Source organism: Euprymna scolopes, chromosome 17 (genome assembly GCF_053919585.1).
Source record: "Euprymna scolopes isolate OS-2025 chromosome 17, ASM5391958v1, whole genome shotgun sequence".
NCBI classification, from domain to species: domain Eukaryota; kingdom Metazoa; phylum Mollusca; class Cephalopoda; order Sepiida; family Sepiolidae; genus Euprymna; species Euprymna scolopes.
This window is the reverse complement of record NC_136498.1, coordinates 89,393,237-89,414,112: the sequence shown is the minus strand read 5'-3', so window position 1 is coordinate 89,414,112 and position 20,876 is coordinate 89,393,237. Positions and strand designations below refer to the sequence as shown.

Sequence of the window (20,876 nt, the reverse complement as noted above, 5' to 3'; positions counted from 1 at the left end):
TCGTCAGATTTACTTAGAGCAGGACAGAGAGGGGAAATTAAGAGAGAAAAAGAAACGAAGAATTTTTTTTGTTTTTTTTTTGTAGCTAATGATAAGGTAAAGCCGTAACAATTACCCACTAGTATGGCATCGAGAGGCCCCACCAGAAGCTAGTGCATGGTCCAGAATCCAATCACCAAATGGCAATACAGCAGCCCCAGTACTTTGCACCTGCTGATAGGACAGCCTCCTTAGTGGTTAATCCAAGGTTCGGGTCCCTGACTATCAGGCGGATAACGTCAGCCCAGACAAAACGTTTACCTCCAGCACCCTTACTAGTGACATGGCTACAAGGATAGACATAGAAACAGAAAATTTCCGCCATCTCAGCCAACTGTTCGCACAAAATACTGCCAACCTAGAAAACAGCTTTTTCTTCTCCCTTTGTCAGAAAAATCACTCATTAAAAAATGAGGACTGAGGGACAAATAAGAAGAAGCGAGAGTAACAGGAGCTGCCGATAACGCATCCACAATGCGTTTTCTACTCTCCATTTAAAAAAAAAAAAAAACTATTAAGTATTGTACTTAATAAAAGTCAAACGGACGTGTTTAAGGGAAAGTATGGTGATAGATTCCCCTCACACGAACTAAAAATGAGTACCATTCATAATCTATTTTTGCAATCAACTCGGTAGATAAATAAACATTTATGTACGAGAAAAAAAAAAAGCTAGCATTTAATAAAACAGAAATACACAAATTAAATACTGAAATAAAATGGAGTTATTAATATTTTAAATCTAAAATAAAAAGCATGATTAAAATTGAAATCACTTATCTCAACAAAAACAATTCCGTCTCCAAATTGCAAACTGTAGTGAAAGAAATGTAGTTAGCAGTGTTCAAAACATTTTTTTTTTTTAAATTAACCGTTAAAATAAAATCGTGATTTTATTCTGAACTTAAGCTAGTCACGTTTTAAGAAGCTTACGATATAAAAGAAAAGGCGGATGGGGAGGGTCTTCCGAAAGTAAGTTGGTGACGTTATAAGTAATTTCGAGATAAGATGGAAGCCGGTATTGGACGAGAAAAAAAGCTAGCATTTAATAAAACAGAAATACACAAATTAAATACTGAAATAAAATGGAGTTATTAATATTTTAAATCTAAAATAAAAAGCATGATTAAAATTGAACTCACTTATCTTAACAAAAACAATTCCGTCTCCAAATTGCAAACTGTAGTGAAAGAAATGTAGTTAGCAGTGTTCAAAACATTTTTTTTTTTTAATTAACCGTTAAAAGAAAATCGTGATTTTATTCTGAACTTAAGCTAGTCACGTTTTAAGAAGCTTACGATATAAAAGAAAAGGCGGATGGGGGGGGGGGTTCTTCCAAAAGTAAGTTGGTGACGTTATAAGTAATTTCGAGATAAATATTTCTGAAATTAGAGAACCATTACATACTGAATCATCAGGAACACCTATAGCATCTACAGGAACGTCATTTAGACTGCTTGTTAGTGTACTACTACCAAGATGAAGAAGCCACCTACAAAACTCCTGCTCATTTATGTTAGTTCTGACGTTTTGTGTTAGTTGTAATTGACTGAAATGATGCCACAATGTGCATCTTTTAAAACCGGTGTCTTTAATAGATGTAGGTGATCCATGTGGCACGACTGGCAAAATTTGCCTGAAGTCACCTCCAAGAATGAGAAATTTTCCATTTTTATTGTTACCCATCTTGTAAACATATCTGTCTATAGCAAGCAGTACATATCTTGTAAACATCTGTCTATAGGAAGCAGTGCATAATTATGTATTATAGAATTTGATGAATACCTTTACCCTTCTCAATGTTATATCGCATATCCCTCCATATTTTCATGAACCGAAAACCAGCAATGGCGACACTAGGACAAATCTGTTCGTCGGTACAACGCAAATGAACACAATAAATGCACATGACAACTTCAAATCCCATTTCTTTAGATACACACATAATTAGAATAACTCGCACCTTACTTCAACAAAGAAAACCGCCACAGAAAGCCGTACAGCAAAAGACAAAACCAAAATACAAAACACAAACATCACAGCAAACGCAACTCCTAAGCATATAAACACCAATATATAATTCACATAACAATGCAACCGTACAACACCGACTAGATTACATTCACAATTTAATTAGCTTCAAATCGACATGACACATGCATTCATACACAAAACAGGCGGTTACAACAAATTATAGTACGATAAACAAACACAAGATAGCAAAATATAAGCTAATCATCAATTTGCCCTTTGTCTTCACTTACGTCCGCAACACCATTATAAAAACAGTAGCGTTCGCAACAAAAAGTCAGTCGAGCCCAGAGACCGACCCTAGCATGGCACGCTGTGAACACGCTCCGCTCCGCCGTCAGCTAGCACCCGGCCCCTCTACAGCGACATCAGACTCGGAGGGAGCGTATACACCAACATCGCCCGCCGCTACCATTTCACCCGCGATCCTGATACAAGCCCCTTTCCTTCTTCGGCTTATACTGAATCACCACCTCTCACCAACTCCGCCAGCGACATCAGCTAACAAGGATCGCCGGACACGCTACATTCCTGCCATCACCGCCCCGCACCCAACCGAATCCAAAGAACTTTGATCGTTGACAAGTTTATCTCAACGCCCGACCGGTCATCATAACAACGACGCCTTAAATCTTTAATTTGGTGAGAAATAAAATATATTTATTAACCTTACTCGGTCGTCTGTAGTTTTCTTGCAACCATACGCTTGTTTATTACATCAAAAAAGAAGCATGCTCTGATACAGGAGAAACATTACTGACACTGCTTTCTGTCAGAGGTACAGGTAGTTTGAATATACTGTGAGGTGTTTTCCTGAAGTTAGTAGCATTGCAGCTATGCCAGTCCGTGCTGCAATGACTGTTACAGTACTGCTGGAGGTGAAGTAATCATACAACATGTTGAATAAAATAGTTTTTCCTGATCCACCCGGAGCATCTAAATAGAAGCAATTGTTGTGTGAGGATTCTTTTTTCAGTTGCCATGTAAGCCTTGGTGATAGTATTAAAGAACTCTAATTTTTCATTGTTTAGTAATTCAATATTAAGCCGGTTTGTATCTAGAGTCATATTATCTGTTGGAGGATCACTTGTTGGTTCAGGTATTGCCTGACAAGAGGAACCATGCTCATTAAATATAGCTTTTATCAAATGAAGTGCAACGTTTTCACGTATGCTTTCATTATTAGCAGAAATGAGGTCTTCAATTATGCTCTGTTTATGGTTAATGAATAGTTGAAAGGCATCCACTGGATGATGATAAAGACACAGCATTGCAAACATGCTACGTAGTTGTTGTGGCATTCTAAATGTAGCAGCTTCAGTAAGAGCATTTTCTAATTCAGTATCATCTTGCAATAATCCAAGGCTGATGCAAGCTTCTCTAAATGTAGGGAATGTATGACCTTTGACAGTTCTCAAATCTTCAAATGACTTTGCTTCAGAGACATGAAGGAGCAGAATCCGCAAATAAAACTTTTCAACTTGGTTTGGTAAAACTGAATACATTCTTGTGATCAAATTACTTAACCACCCCCTTTTGGTCCACTTTGTAGTAGTTTTGTTAAATACATAATGATGTGGAATATCACAGTAAAAATATTGGCTAGCAGTAATATCATTCTGATTTAGTTCAAACAAGCAGTCAAATTTGTGTGACGTTGTTGAGCTTGTTGAATTGCTTGTTCAGCTTGTCCATGTCGATAGTAAAACTCTGCAGGCATGTATACAGCTGAACGATACACAACATAAGTGCAATGCATTGTAGCGGTTTGGTTCATTCTGCCTGAAAATTTTATGTTTCTTAATTTAAAAAATTAAAAAAAAAAGGTTTTGATATGAAAGATTCTACAATGAAATAAAATTCAATTAAAATGTTTAAAATGGGAATAAATATTTTTTTGTAAATTAATTAATGAAATAAAGTTTTTTTTTTATAGTAAAACAAGTTGTTATCATTATTGTGTAATTAGTCTAAGAGGGAATTTAAATCAATATTTTTATAATTTGCTCTGTAAAAAGGGATATCTAGATGATACCTAAGTGAATTATTTAAATTATTTAACAATAAACTATTTATTGCCCCTGGTAACATTTATTTGTGAACATGTTTTTATTTTCTTTTGTTGAATTATTTAATAATTTCGTTTGTATGGTGAAAATTGAGTGTGACTGAAGTTACGGAGGTGGGCTGCATGTGCGAACTCGAAACAAGAGCGATGGGAAACAAGAAGGCTTTAATACAAACAAGTAGATCAATCAGTAGGTTCGATTGCGCATTAATTTGCATAAATGAGGTAATATAAGGCCGGGAGTTAAGATGTTTGAGAGAGTCGAGCCGTTGAATTCTCGAGAACCGGATGGAACCTGGTTAGAACAGAGAGTGTCGCTGAGAATCGAGTCCAGGTTTTTTTTCGAATAGAAGCTATTTCGGCTTTAAATATGGGACCAATGCGGCTGAGATGAAATGGGAAATTTTAAATGATTCCCGTCGAACCTGAAAAATTAAAAGTCGCGTTAAAAATTGAAAAGCGTTGTCAAAGAGAGAATTGAATGAGTCGTGTCAAACTGCGAAGGTTGAAGATATGAAGTGAGTCAGACTTTTTTTTGTCTTTTTGTTTGTTAATCCCAGTGGGATTCATTGAATTTTTTTTAACTATCGTCGTCAAATGAACGTGTTGGAATGCAGTTTGGTCTACTTGTTTGTATTAAAGTCGTCGTTTTTAAACGTGGAATTTGGAATGAAATTCTCTTATATTTGTAAAAATAAAAATAAAAGTCGTCGCTGTTAACAGAAATTAAAGATTCGATTCAGGCGACCTGTGTGTGTATTAAAGTCGTCGTTTTTAAACGAGGAATTTAGAAGAAAATCCTGTTGTGTTGAAAAGAAAAAGACTCATCGTTTTTAAACGAAAAATATTTTACTCGACTACAATTCGAGTCGGATTTTATTGTGTTTGAAAAAAAGTCATCGTTGTTAAAAGAACTTAAAATGCGATTCGGATGACTTGTATGTATTTAAAAGCTATTTTTAAATACGGAATTTTTCATGAAATCCTGTTGTGTTGACAAGGAAAAGGGGTGTCGTTTTTAAACGATAGATTTATTTTATAAAAGTACAATTCGAATCGGATTTTATTGTTTGAAAATGTCATCGCTGTTAAAAGAACTTAAAATGCGATTCGAATGGCTTGTATGCATTAAATTCGCTTTTCAACGAGGAATTTAAAATGAAGTCCTGTTGTGTTAAAAAGAAAAAGTGTCGTTTTTAAACGACTTTCATTTTTAATGAAAGTGCAATTCGAGTCAGATTTTATTGCGTTTGTAAAAAGTCGTCGCTGTCAAAAGAACTTAAAATGTGATTCGGATGACGTGTATGTATTTAAAAGTTATTTTTAAATATGGAATTTTACATGAAATCGTGCTGTGCTGAAAAGGAGCAAAAGGGTGTCGTTTTTGAGCGATAGTTATTTTGATGAGTACAATTCAAGTCGATTTTGTTTTTGAAGAAAAAGTAGTCGCTGTTAAAAAGAATTACAATGCGATTTAGTCGACTTGTATGTAAAGTCGTTTTAAATGAGAAATTTAAAAATTAAGCTGTGCTGTCTGTGTCTAGCGGAGTGTTGAGCGCTAGTTGTGTCTAGCGGAGTGTTGAGCGCTAAGTGTGTCTAGCAAAGACGGATACTACTTTCCTACCCAGTTTATGATCATGAGATCAGGGGAACAACGTGTAGTGAAAATTGAGTGTGGCTGCAGTCATGGAGGTGGGGCTGCATGTGCGAACTCGAAACCCGAGCTATGGTGACGAGAAGGCGACGAATCAGCAGGTTCGATTGCACATTAATTTGCATAAATGAGATAATATAAAACCGGGAGTTAAGATGTTTGAGAGAGTCGAGCCGTTAAGTTCTCGAGAACCGGATGGAACCTGGTTAGAACGGAGAGTGTCGCTGAGAATCGAGTCCAGGTTTGTTTTTTGTTTTTCGATTAGAGTTTGAATAAATTATTTCTTACCTTTTGTAACATTTAAACTGAGAATAAATGTTTCTTTAAATCCTAATTAATGAAACAAATTGTTTATTTCATATCAAAAGAAAGTTAAGAGGATCCGTTATTGTGTAATTTTTAAAAGGGTATTTAATAGCCAATATTTTTATAATTTAGCTCTGCAAAAAAGGGTATTTCGATTAAAATTTAATTTAATTATTTTAATGGCCGTTTCTAAAATTGCTAAAAATGCTTCCACCTCTTTAATTTAAAAAAGCAAAAAATACAGCTGCAATTCAAGTTATCTAAAATAAAACTCTTTTTAATTTAAAGTATATATCAATCAAAATATTTAAAAAAAATTCATGACATTATTAATTCATAAAACGTTATGAAATAAGTTTTAAACATTTTTCTTAGTTTACAAGACATTTTATAAAAAACATGGAAAATGTAAATTAGGATTTTTCTTGTAAAATATTAATTTAAATATATATTTTTTTAAAAACAAATTCACCCACCCCTCACCAAAATTTCACTGGGTGTACAATAAAAATTCGAACTGAGAGTTTTTCTTTAATTTATGTTTTTCGAATGTACAAAAAAATGTAATGTGTCGCAGTTTTCTTTTTAAAACAATTTTAATTATTTATAAGGGGAGTAGTAAAAATAAATTTAAATCAAAGAAAACAAAAAGATTTCCAGACAAACATTTCGATAAGAATCTTATATTTCACTGTAAAAAAAAAAAAAAAAAAAAAGATTACATTCTAGGCATATGTTTACTTAAGATGGAAAAAGCGGAACGAAGGGGCCTTAACTCTTACATGACTTGAAGGAATATAAAAAAGATAACACCTTTTTTTTTTTTTTTTTTTTTTTACTAAGGTTACGGAAAAAAGATTGATTGAATAGCTTCCTTTTCTTTTTCCTAATGCTAACAAACAATTACTTGAGTTAATAAATGTTTTCTTTTAAACAATACAGAATTTTATAAATCGAACTTTTTAAATAACTCTTATTTTTAAATAGGCACCGCCAAAACTGGAAGGGGGGCAGGTAAGTACTTTTGGTATTATTATACAAACACCGTGACAGCGAATTAGTAAAAACAGACGTAGTATTCTGTTACGTTTCGGTGTGCTGAACACGAATCTGAAAACTGGGTTAGGGTTAGGGTTATTATTAATAATTCGCTGTCACGGTATTTGTATAAATTTACCGTACTTTTTTACGGGCCGTCTTTTTAAAAATCTACCAAAAATTAGGTAATTATCCAATCAATACGAAATTTTCAGCGATTATTAAGAGAAGAATGAACTTTATAACAGTGTACTTATTTTTAATAAACGATATTTATATATATATATATATATATATATATTTATTTTGCTTACAACCCACCCCCCTTGTCTTAAAATAATCATCTGAAACTGAACACAACATATTGTGTTATTGTAAGGGACAGAATTATAGATTAAAATAAAAAAAAAATTGTTTGCATACCTTATTTTGACGTCTGAATATCAGAACTTCGAGTGTGTTTAATTATCCCGCTTTTGAGTTTTGAAGTGTGAAATTCGGTGAATATGTTAAGTTAAAATAATTAATTTAAGTTAAGCAAAACAAAAAAAAAAATTTTTTTAATATACGAAAAAAGCCATTTTAAAATCTTTGATAAATAAATTAACAATTTTTTTAGCGAGCCGAATAATGCATTACCATTATTAAACAGGGCATGCTTTGAAGAATCGATACAAAAAAAAAATTCGATAAATATTGTGCCCTTTGTGTTAAAAATAGCATCATTTTTTTCGATCCCGTTTGAAAACGTTTGCCGCCTTTCAACTACGGTGGCGGTGGACCAAACGCGCTTTTTTTTAATTCTACTTTAAATTGCCCCCCCCCATTTTGGCGAGCCTGGCTCCACACACATACACATTAAAAACCAAACTCATACAAATGGTCACCCATCTCAGCGTTAATAATACATTGAAATTTTCGTCACTGAAAATTAAGTTTTTGGGGGCCTGTTTGGTCTTCCATAGTTTGCTTTTTATCAAATGCAAGCATAAACATTGTCGATCTAGGCTCTAGATCGACGCGAAGTAACTGGTTGCCTATATGAATAAGTGGAATTATTTGAAATCCAGGTACTTATATTATAATATTTTTGCATATTATCTTATATAATCATCCTAAATCTTAGTTAGACAACAAATAAATAAATAATTTCAAAAACCTTCTTTTTTTTTAAATATTTATGTACGTTTTTGTGCAAGACAAAAAATGCCAATTGTTAACTTTTGGGGAAAATTTAACATTTAAAATTTAATTAAAAATAGTAGAAAAAGTTTTACATTATTCTGTTTTCTATATGATAAAATTCAGGGTTTTATCTTTCTGGAAAAAAAAAGTTACTCAGAAATAATGGATTTTGATAAATGTAATTTCGTTTTAAAAAACAACAACTTGATTTTTCGGCCATTTTTGGCGGTGCCTATTTTTAAACAAAGAAAGAACTTTAAATAACTATTTTGGTTAATGTGAACGGGGAGGGGGGGGTCACAAGATCCAGTCTCGTTCTGAGTTCGGAGAAACGGTGAGTTGTGTCATACTCTGAGAACGGTGTCGAGGCAAAAACAAGGCCAATAGCCATTAGTCGCGTGCTCTCATGTAATGAATGAATGCGTGAATGTAGGATTGACATGAAATTCTTAAAGATAAACTAAAATGACCGAAAAATGGGCTGAAATGACTTAAATAAATAAAAAGTAAATGACTTAGAATGACTTTAATGAAATTAATGATGAATTGAATGACCTTAAGAATGACTTGAGTGCTTAAAAAATAACTGGACCTTCAAAAACAACTTGAATGATCTGGAGAATGACTTGAATGGCTTTGAGACTGACTGGTTGTAAAGTGGGTGATTATTTTACATTAAATTAATACAGAAAAGTGATCACCCACTTTATATTACAATAAGTACAGCATGTAGTAAGAACAGATACTACACTTTGAGATATTAAATTCTTTATTCGTGTTAAAAATACAGTGAAAATCAACAATGAACAAAAATCTTAGGCACATGGCCAACTCAAAAGGGGGGATTGTAGGGGTCGTTGGTCATCTTTGTCACTCCAGAACTAAACAAAATCAAAAGTTTCTCCCAGCTAGTATTTTCTTTCACCATAATACCGCATTCACCCTTTCATACTGGGGGACGTCCTACTTAATTCCCAATTTTTAAAACATTTTTTATTGACATGTAAAAAACAAAAAACAACAATAAAAAGTGTACAATAATTCATTTGTGTCAAGGGCGGGGGGAAGAAAAAACAAAAGGTGATTAGTAAGACCCTCCAACCCCCGTCTAGTTGATAGACTGCCCGTTCCACTGGGTTTGTAAAGGGAACCTCGCTTCTGCTGGTCAGTCTCTAAGTGGGGATGTCCTCTAGATGGGGGTGAATAGAGAAAAGAAAATTTTGTGGGTAAGGGATGGGGGTTAGTTTGTATTCCTTTCTCTCCAAGATCGGTGAAATTTAGAGGAAGGGGGGAAAACAAAAATTGCAAGTAGGAGGGGGTGGGTATCTTGGAGGCTTCCTAATCGGGAAGGGATGGAACACACACTAGCTGAGAGGCTACTTGTTTAATTTTACTTTACAGAACTGCGCGTTACACACCTACATGGGAAACACGTATTCAAATTTGGCTCCTCTTCATACACACAGACTTGCTACATGTATCCATCTTCTGTCAAATGCCACGCGATGCAGCCTTCTTCTATCACATCTGATCTTCACCCATAGTTGGTGTTTAAAGAAAGCGATCAGATCCTGATCAGAAATAGACAACCCCCCCCCCCCCGGCAACCTTGCAGACGTGACGTCCAAATCACCATTCTCGCCACGGCCAGGATCGTAATGTGGACTATTTGTCTTTCCTGGTCCCACGGCAGCCTCACGTTGTCCACGACATTGGATACGGTAATTGGGCGAGGATGCTCAGGATCGATGCGAGCCATCAGCTTGCTTACATACGACCAGTACCGGTGGATTTTGCGGCAATCGAAGAAAGCGTGATCAGTCGTTTCTACAGCCGTTGTCCCACAATGGGGACAATCAGGCGACTCCAAAAACCCGAAACTGCATTGTATGTTGTTGAGTGGAAGTGCATTTCGGGCCAATCGCCAGGTCAGAGAGAACTCTGAATTGTTCAGATGACTCGAAACTGGCGCCCAGCTCCACACGGAGCAGATCTCACTCTGCTGGCAACCCAAATGCGCGCACTAGATCCCTGTGGAGTTGCCTACGGGTAGCAGTCACAAGGTTGCTGAACCTTGGTAGTTGTTTTAGCACAGCTCGGCACTCTTTCATGTAGGCAGATTTTCCTCGCAGCCTGTTACGGCTCTCAATAGAAGGGTCGAGAATGAGGTCGGGGAAGGCGGCAGTAACCACGGGGTGCCACGGTTGGTCATCTTGTATATAGTGGCTCGGGAAGGCCAGCCTCTCAGCGTCTCGATGACACTTCAAGTCCGGTATTCCCAAACCTTCATCACACGGACATTGAATACAGACCTGTCTGCTCACCCAGTGTCTTCCTCTGTCCCAAAGAAGCAAGGACAAGAGTTCAATGAGAGCTGTTAGGTGTTGTGCAAGCAAGGGAAGTATGGCCAGTCGGTAAAGGATGAGAGGAAAGACGTAAGTGGTGCACGCCTCAGCTCTACCCTTTAAAGAAAGTTTCCTAGGAAGCCACGAATTGACTGCAGCCTCCACCTTTGACCGTACCTCCAACCAACTTTTGTCATGCTGGAGATCCGGTCCGAACCACACGCCGAGGATCCGAACTGGGCCATCCGTCTAGCTGAACAGGCGCCGGGAGGTCGGCGTTGCCACTCTAGGTGCCCAACCGCAGTCCTACCAACTTGCTGCGGTTTATCTTGGTCCCTGTAATTCTTTTGTACCGAGCGAGTGCATCCGACACGATCTCGATGTCTCTGAAGCTCGACACAAAGACCGTGACATCATTGGCGAATGTGGATGCCTTGGCGGCTGAGCCACCGGTATTGCAATTCTGTGCAGAGCCGAATTTGCCTCCCCACATCTCAGCTTGCGGAGCAGGGACTCCAAAGCCAGGACATAGAGCAGGGGCGACAACCCTGACGAACCGACCGAGAGATAACAAAGAGTTTTGAGCGCTTTCTGTTGACTTGCACAATGGCTGTGGGCTGTTGATAGATCACGGAGATCCACTTGCAGAAGTCCGGTTTAAAACCGGCGGCCTCTAAGACAGATACTAAGAAATGATGGTCGACCCTATCGAAAGCTTTGGACTGATCTAAGTTGATCAGCGCGGCTTCCATGTCGTCATCTATCCCTCCCTCTAGGATCGTGTGTATCAGGTGCAAGTTGTTCTGAATCAATCTCCCCTTCACAGCGTAGTTCAGTTCTGGTTCAACCAACTCACCAATAACAACCTGCAGCTGATTCGACAGGACCTTGGCCAAAATCTTCAACTCTGTATTTAGCAGAGTTATGGGCCTGCAATCGTCTAACTGTTCCCCACCATGCCCGTCACCTTTCCTCAGCAATGTGATCACTCCCTTGGTGACTTGCCCGGGATGGATCCCTAAGCAAACCAATGGTTGAACACATCAATCAGAAGAAGCAGAAACATGGGCGACAGCCTCAAATGCAGTTCATATGGCAGACCATCTAGTCCCGGCGATTTGTCACAGCTGACCTGCTTCAGCACAGTAAAAACCGCCCGCTCCGTCACCCGGCCCTCACAACTACCCGCTCTAGCCACGTCAAGACGGAGAGAGTCAGCCAAATAGTCGCTAAACCCAAAGACCGGAAGATCGGGCTGCTCCGTAAAATGCTCCTCAAAATGTTCTCGGTCGGCGTAAGGATGCCGACGTTGTACGCGAGGTCAGGATTTTCAGGTCCTGGCCTTCTTTCGTCTAGGGGAGAGGTCAATTTTAGGGCCCTGTAGAGAGACGGGCAGACCCACACTAGGACATTGTTTTGACGGCCGCTTTTCTTAAATATTTCCATTCCCGGAAAGACCCCTTCCGCTGCCTCCAGAAGTGACCACAAGTTGCTCTTGCAAGCCTCTGGAGTTCTGACAATAGTTATTAGGAGCAGGGCGTCCGGGAAATTAGTGGGGATGTTAACATCTTTTCCCTCTATCTGTTGGCAATCTAGCAGTGGCTTTCAAGTCTTCCTCTGACAATGTGAAAGTGCCATTGCCACAGAAAGAGAATCAATTTTACAAAGTCCTGATATTTTGGTCGGTCCTCGAGAGGCAGAGCAGTCCCTCCCTCTCCTGGGTTCATTCGTTTCTTTTTCTCTTTGGGGTGGTGGTTCAGTTTGCATTGGTGTGGGGGTGGGTGTTGGTGCAGTGTCAGATGTGTGAGTGGTGTATGGTGTTGGTGTGGTGGGTTTGGCGTGTGTGGTGTCTGGTGTTGGTACTGTGTTAGTGTTGGTGCGGTATTTGGTTTGGGGGTGGGGGTGGGTTTTGTTGTTGTTGTTGTTGTTTGGGATGGTGTATGCTCACAGGGGGTGGGGGGCACTATTTCTTCCCCTTCCATCTTTTTAATTTTCTTTTTCTTTCTCTCTTGTTCCTCGAATGGACCGGGGAGTGGGGGAGTTTGTTTTCCCTCCCTCTCATTGGCAGACTCATCTTCTGAGGAGCAGTCCTTCCTTCTCTTGGTCCCCAATTCACTTCGTCCTGGGGCCAGTCGTTGTTCCTGGAGTGGTTTGTTCTGCTCCTCTTGCCGTTGTTGATGATGCTTCTGCTGCTGCTTCTGCTGTTGCTTCTGCTGCAGTTGCTGCTGCTGTTTGGGTTGTGATGTCTTTGTCTGCGGCGGTTGCTGGTCATTGTGTTCTGGTCGCTTGGGCGGTATGAGCTGCAGCGGCTGTTGTTGTTGCTGCGGCGCTTGTTTTCCGTCCGCTTGCTGGCTGGAATTGGGGAACTTTGTTTTTCCCTTTTGAGTCACTGTGACCTATCCAATGCTGGGAGATGGGTCCACTGGCTTGGTTGTCGTCTCTGGGGCACAAGGCTTGTCGGCAGCTTTGGTCGGATTTCTTTTGGGGTAATCCTTGGCCATGTGTCCCTTCTGCTTACAGTGCCCACAGTGCGGTCTCCGTCCCTCTACTATGACGGACATTGTCCCCTCCTCGCACCTCAGTGTCGCTGGTATTTGGTTGAAGCCAGCTTTGTCGAGGTGCATCTGGAGTCTGTAGTCCCCAGTCAGGGTGTCCCTCTTCTTGCTTGTTGGGGCCACAGACACCACATCTCTGTACTGGGTGACTGTTTGACTAATGTATTCTGGCTGGAGTTTGATGTTTTTCCAACGCAGATTAGTCACAGCCAATAGGCTGTGTCTTCGGCCTCTCTTTGGTTTGGGAGCAGGACGTCCCACATTGCGTAGCTCCTGCTGCATATGTAATTGGCTGGGATCTTCAGATCCAGGAGGAGGTCCACCATGTTGTCCTTGTCTACTCCTGTGAGGTCTCTTTTCTTTGTGTCATAGGTGATAAAAGACACTATCCTCTTCTTAAGCTCCTCTGCAGTGCCTGGAAGGGGTTTTATGATGTTCCATTCCATGAGGTCCTTGTAAGTGGACTCGAAGAGGTCTCGGTATTCCTGAGGGGACATTTGGGTTTGTGGACCCCATTCAGTGTCTTCCTTACTGGCAATGCGGGTCCAGGACAATGTCGTCTGGCTTGGGTGTTGCTGGTGCTGCTTCTGCTGACCGGGGGTTGGTGGTTTGCCCAGTGGGATGAGAGCCGGCCAATTGGTGTTGAAAGTTGCCAATCTGCCGGTCTCTGCCTCCTGGGTCTCTTTCTTTTTCTTCCTGAGAGAGGGTTGTTGGCTCCTGAGTGCCACCTGTTGTGGTCCACCACTTATGGGGGTTGCCTCTGCTCCAGTCTTCGTTGTCAGGCTTTTGTTGCTGGGTATCTCCCTTTCTGGAGGGGTGGCTGGTTGGGGCTTGGTCTCTTGGGGAGCGTTGAAGCAGCCTGGATCTTTAGTCCTTCTCGCTACTTTATCCTCATCAGTTTCACCATTTTCTGTGAGGGGGTCGTCCTCTTGGGGAGCTGGAGTTCTACATTTGGTTGATGGTATAGTGGATTCCACTAGCTGTTGTCCACGCGCGACGTCCATTGTTTCTTTGTCCCTAGATTTCTTCTCCGCTTCTGCTGGGCGTTTGCCCTCGTGGGGAGCAGGAGTGGGAGGTCGTCTTTGTTTAAAGAGGATTGAGGTGCAAGAGGTGCCACTGAGTGTGGTTGACCTGAAACGGGCCTCGTTTCCTCGTCCGCCATTACATTTGCTCCCTCGGTCGGGGAATGGCCCTCTTGGGGAGCAGAGTCCAAGCTTTGTTGTTCACCAGTTGGTTGCTTCTCCAGGGTCGCCGCAGGTTGCGACCCTACCCTGGCTGTCTCTTCTTCTTCTGAGTTTCTAGGAGTTGCTCCCTCTATCGGGGAGCTTTCTAGGGAAGCAATGTGGTGCATCTGGGGTGGTATGTCGCCTCTGCCCGGCATTGTGGAGTGGTTTCACTGGCCGCTGACGCAGACCAAAGTGTAGCGGGGAGAAAAGAAAAAATAGGGGAAATGAGGACGGTGGAGCGGGATCAGAGAGAGAACAGTCGTTTGACCTCCCCTTGCGGGGCCGTTAGGTTAGCAGCTCGAATTCCCCGTGAGGGGGAGAGCAGAGAAGGAAGACACAGTGGGTGCTAGTGGGTCAGAGTGCTGCGTCGCAATTAAGAGAGAGAGGGGATAGACATCTCTGCCCAGAGAGGGGAGCAGAAACAAAGAAAACCCCCATCCTACAACACCCTATCCACAAATAACTCCAAGGAAGAGAGAAAGTGGACCTGGCCTGCTCAATCCACTGGGAGAGCAGCGAAGGAAGACAAAGTTTGGGCCTGGCAGATCAGTGCTGCTCAGGCAATTAAGAGAGGAGAGAATAGACCATTTCAACCTCAGAGGAGAGGAGGAAACGAAGTACCCAACAAACTAAAGCTACCCCGACCAGGTCACGTCTACCAAAGAAAGTGTTGTCGGTCCTGAAAACAGCAAACTCCCAAAGAAGGGATTGGTTTTCGGGTCCAGACTACCAAACAATGACGTTGGTCCTGGGGGGAGCAAAGAGAGTCCTGACTCCCCAAAAAGGGGGTCGGTCCTACTAACAAAAGTTAGTGTGCCACGAAAGTGACACCTTGAACTTAACCTGGGGTTCAAGTGGCCAGCCCTTTGAAAAAATAAAAAACGGGGTAACTGGGAGAAAAGATACTACACTTTGATCTTGGCCAAAAGGCCAAGAAAAGGGTATTTATTTTGCTCTCCCACCGAGCAAATTAGGCACAAGGCCGATTTTAAATGTGAGGAGTGAAGGGGAAATGGGACCAGCTCCCCGAAGAGTAGAGGAGCTGGATAGTGATAATTGGTATGAAGGGTTGCCCCTACATTGACCAAGGTCTTATATGTGGGGTTGGTATTTATTTGCTCCCCCACCGAGCAAATTAGGCACAAGGCCGATTTTTAATGTGAGGAGTGAAGGGGAAATGGGGACCAACTCCCCGGGGAGTAGGGAAGCTGGATAGTGACAATTGGTATGTAGAGTTGCCCCTACATTGACCAAGGTCTTATATGTGGGGTTGCCCCCACATATGATCTTTGCTTGCAGTATCTACCAGAACAGATACTACACTTTGAGATATTAAATCCTTTATTCATGTTAAAAGTACAGTGAAAATCAACAATGAACAAAAAACTTAGGCACAAGGCCAACTCAAAAGGGGGGATTGTGGGGGTTGTGGTCATCCTTGTCACTCCAGAACTAAACAAAATCAAAAGTTTCTGCAAGCTAGTATCTTCTTTCACCATAATACAGTACTGGGGGCTTTCGTACTGGGGGACGTCCTACTTAACTCCCAATTTTTTTTTTTTTTTTCGCCAAAAGGCCAAGAAAAGCTTAAAAAGCTAAGAACAGCATCTATTAACAACAGACCTGTGATCTTAACTAAAAAAGCCAAGCACAAAAGTGTTACGGACCGACCGACAGACCGACCGACGGAGTGACTTATAGAGTCGCTTGCATGCGACTAAAAATAGCCCTTTCAACATTATATGAAAAGTAACATGGAACTGTTTATTTTTTTTTAATGCTATTTTTGTTTAATTCTAATTGTTTGAACTGTTTAAAAAAATTTTTATTCTAATTGTTTGAACTGTTAATTAAAAAAAAACTGCTTTGAACTGTTTAATTTTTTTTTAATTCTAATTATTTGAACTGTTTAATTTTTTTTTAATTCTAATTATTTGAACTGTTTATATTTTTTAATTCTAATTATTTGAACTGTTTAAATTTCTTTAATTCTAATTATTTGAATTGTTTAAATTTTTTTTAGTTCTAATTATTTAAACTGTTTAAATTTTTTTAATTGTAATTATTTGAATTATTTAATTTTTTTTTTTAAATCTGCTTTGAACCGTTAAATTTTTAAATATTCTAATTCTTTGAACTGTTTAATTAAAAAAATTCTTACTTCTTTCAACTGTTGAATTTTAAAAAATTCTAAAAGAATATCCCCTGTAAAAATGTTTAATTTCTTTTGATGAATTATTTAAATTATTAAATAATAAATTATTTATTGTCTATGGTAAAATTTATTTGTGAAAATGTTTTCGTTTTCATTTATTGAATTATTTAATAATTTCATTTGAATAAATTATCTCTTGCCATTTGTAGCATGTATTTGTAACACGTTTTGTTGTTGTTGTTAAATTAATTTAATAATAATTTCGTTACTTTGCATTTTTTTATACCATGCTGTAATAATGACAAAATAATGAAAAAAAATGTCCCATGTAAACATGTTTTCTTTCCTTGAATTATTTCAATTGTTTGTGCCCTGTCGGTGGGGCATTAGAAGATGCTGACTGCCCCCTCCCGCCACCATCACACAAAACAAAACAAATCAACTAAACATCATTAATAACTATCTGAATAGTTTCAGAATTTATTTTAAATAAAAAATAAACAATGGCTTATTACATTTATCATATCCTCGAAGGGTGACTTTGATTAATGTTAGCGGTTTTTTCTATATTTGTGGAAATTGTACACGGGAAGACGAGCCTTATTGGTTGAGGCGCTGAATGCCATGTTTTCTTTTCAGGCTTTTGATTGGACCTCTAGGGAATTTCCTGCACGCGCAGTTTTTTACAGACATTTTCGCTCTCTTTGCAAAAAACCCTGCTAGGGACAAGATGCTAAATTAAGTATCTCCCTAAAAGGGACTGCCTCAAGGTCAACCATGCTTGACCAACCATTTCCCTTTTTTTACCTTTAACCGAGAATTTATTCCTATTGTGATAGGAATTTTTTAGACGAATATCGTCTTCCCTAGAACTAAAATAGTTCGGCTCCGTTAATGGAGTTTTATTTTTCCAGATACCATAAATAAATTGTTTCTGCTCCCTTATACTAGCTTCTCCGAAGAAAAGCAATTTAACACTTAAAAAAAAAAAAAAAACAGACTCTCAGAGACGCGAGAAATGGGCATATTTTTCGCAATCCTACCAAAGAAGACCTCAGGTAAGGCTTGCTTTATTCCATTTGTCCTTTTTTTGCCGAGTTCTAAAGCAGGGTTACAGAGTCAGAGTCGGAAGGGGTTGGATGTTTTAGCTGGAGTCGGAGTCGGATTTCTAAGAGTACAAGGAGTCAGTCAGAATTTTTTTATCCGACTCCTAATTTATTTTTTACATGGTTTTCCTGTTTGGTTTTACCAGTATTTTTTTTATTACATTTTCTAACTAAACAAGGAATATTGCCACTTTGTTGTAGAGGGTTACTATCAGGGACCTAAGTTTCAGGGGTACTATGTAGGGAGTTTAGCAGCAAGATGTCTGTTTACATTACATTCGAACTTCTGCATGTCAGTACAGTTGGGGAAGCAGGAAACTGGAAGAGAATTCCAAAGTCTAGCAGTTCTAGGGAAGAAGCTATTAGAGTAGAAGGCTTTCTTACATCTAGGGATCTCTACTGTGTAGGGGTGGGGCTTCGCTGCTTGTAGGGTTTGTCGGGGGTATTTTCATCGAGCGGGTACAAGAGCTTGTAGTTCGTCAGAGCATCCATCATTAAAATACTTGTATAACAAGCAGAGGGATGCAACATTTCGTCGATGGGACAGGGGCTGAATCTTAGACTCTACTGTGAAGGGGTAGGATTTAGCTGCTTGTCAGGCTTGTCGAGGGTATTTACATTGCAGTTCGTCAGAGCAAGCACCATTAAAGTACTTGTAGAACATTTCGTCGATGGGACAAAGGCTGAAGCTTAGATGAGTTTAAAGAAGGAACTTTCAAATAAATAGTCATTGGCCATTGCTATTGGTGGTAGAGAAGGTTTCTTGTCATTATTGAAAGAAACAAGTTTAGTCGTGGCAGCATTGAATGTGACCATCCATTTTTGTCCCCATTCCACTACAGATTGGAGGTCATCCTCTAATGTTTCTGCCATTTCTTTAGATATGTGTTCATTTATTTTCCTGTCGTGTCTGTTATAGAGCGTGGTATCATCAGCATATATACCCATCTCACAGACAATTTTGTCAGGGAGGTGATTTATGAATATTAGGAATAATAGAGGTCCAAGGATAGAACCTTGAGGCACTCCTGCATTTATATCATATTTTTAGATATACGACCATTGAGGACAACCTGGAATTTTCTCTTATCTAAGAAGGATTTAATTATGTTAAGTATTCTTCCAGTGATACCGTATGATCTGATTTTCCTGAGAAGACCTTCATGCCATACCCTGTCAAAAGCCTTAGATGTATCGAGAGCTACCGCTCTACCCTTCCCCGCTTTGTCCAGTGAATGGTATATACGTTCAGAGATTACACTTAGGATGTCTGCTGTAGAACGCTCTTGCCTAAATCCATATTGTTGCTCAGTCAGAAGTATAGCATCTGTAAGGTGATGGACGAGAGCTTCGTTGATTATGGTCTCAAATATTTTGGCGAAAGTGGGAGGAGGCTAATGGGGCGATAATTTACTAGGTCAGTTCTTTCGCCAGAATTCTTGAAAACTGGTACCACTTCCAGCTTCTATATACTTTGTCTGTTTGTACAGGACTTATGCTGGATAAATCTACGGTATGCATGTTGCCTCTGAGCAATGGCAGCTGCGCAAGTAGAAGTAAACCATTGTGGAGAGTGGGGTTTGCTATAGAAGTTCCGTGTAGGAACATGTGCTTCAATTGCTGCTTTGAACCATTCAGTAGTCTCATTTGCGCACTGTTCTGCAGGAAGAGAAAAGATCTTTCCCCATGGGTCGTCTCTGATGTGATCTCTAATGGCATCCCAGTCAGCCTTATTTTAGTATGTTGTCATTTTGAGCAATGGCTCTTCAACTTGGGGTCGAGAGTTTAGAGTGATTTTATCATTATCACAGCATGATCAGCATTCCTAAGTGGGCAATCAGCATTTGTTACACAATTCTATGGATCTCGTCAGAAATAGATCCAGAAGTGAGGCTTGCTGGTCCTGGCGATCTAGGAGATGGGTCGGGAATGTTACTGTCTGTGTCAAGGAATGAGATGTAGCAAAGTTATGGATGATGCTACTAGCGGTGTCAGTGTAGTTAAAGAAGCCAAGCAAATTTCTGTGGTGGGCATTAGAGTCACTAAATATATGTATTTAGGCACTAGTGTTAAAGGAGAGTGCTACATCTATGCTGTCAGAGACATGATTGATTATAGTACAGTTGATGGAAACAATAAAGAAAATACAGGTAGCTAACACTCTGTTGTAAATTTAGTTTAAAGCACATGAAGGGCTGGTCACCTGATTTTAGTTTAGATTCCCTTGACATGGGGAACGTGTTACAAATATAGACTCCAAGTCCGTTCCTGTTAAAGTCCTTAGGACAAAGTGGAAGATAACCAGACATGTTAAAGATGTTAGAGGGGATGGAGGAGTGCAAGTTAGTTTCACTTAGTGCTAAGATATCCGGGGAGTTTGCTAGGAGAAATGATTCTACATCATCTAAGTTAGTTATAAGTCCTCGGATATGTGTAAATGCAAGCTTCAAGGGAGGAGGCGGTAGTGTATGTCTGGTTTGAACGTTTTTTTTGGATTGAGCTGTCATTTCATTCTATTTCGTAGTTTCAGATCTAGATTGAGGTGCTAAGCAAAACGGATATGCATAGCCACCATCATGCAACACAAGTAGACCATCAGCCAGCTCCTCATCCACAGTAATATGGCCTCAGGAATGTCCACAGAGATGAGTGCAGGGTGCCTTTCCATGCGCAACAATGCACTACAAATATCTCGATATTACACAACTGATGATAGAACAGCCGCTCTAAGTGCTATCAAAGAGTTAGGGCTCCTATACTCTCAGTTGGAAACAGCAATCAGCAACTGTCAAACCGGTACCCTCAAACCTGTCTTATAGGAGTGGCCCAGTCCAATCATGTTAGCATATACGGTAAATAAACACCCCCAAGATGCCCAGGTATAGGGGAAGGGAATAAGACAAATGTAGGGGACTGCATTCACTACCCTAGTCAGAAAACAAGGCTAAGCACTTGGCGTCTCTAATGAGTCCTTGTGGCCGCATCTCTGCTCCTGGCTAATAGGCAAAGAAGGAGTATGGAGTATAGATAGGCAGATTGATCACGTCACCAGCTCTAGGGAGACTGTCGTCCAGGAATGATGAGACAGGCTCGATGTGCAGTAAACTGCAAGCTAAATGCACACAACGGAATCCGAGAAAAGAGGGGGGGGGCGAACGACAGGCATAG

At 39.9% G+C, this 20,876-nt stretch overlaps 1 pseudogene; it reads right to left on the bottom strand.

Annotated features, from left to right (window-relative positions):
* Positions 1 to 15,230: 15,230 nt before the first annotated feature.
* LOC145297232 (U2 spliceosomal RNA) lies at positions 15,231 to 15,390 on the bottom strand (annotated as a pseudogene).
* Positions 15,391 to 20,876: the final 5,486 nt, after the last annotated feature.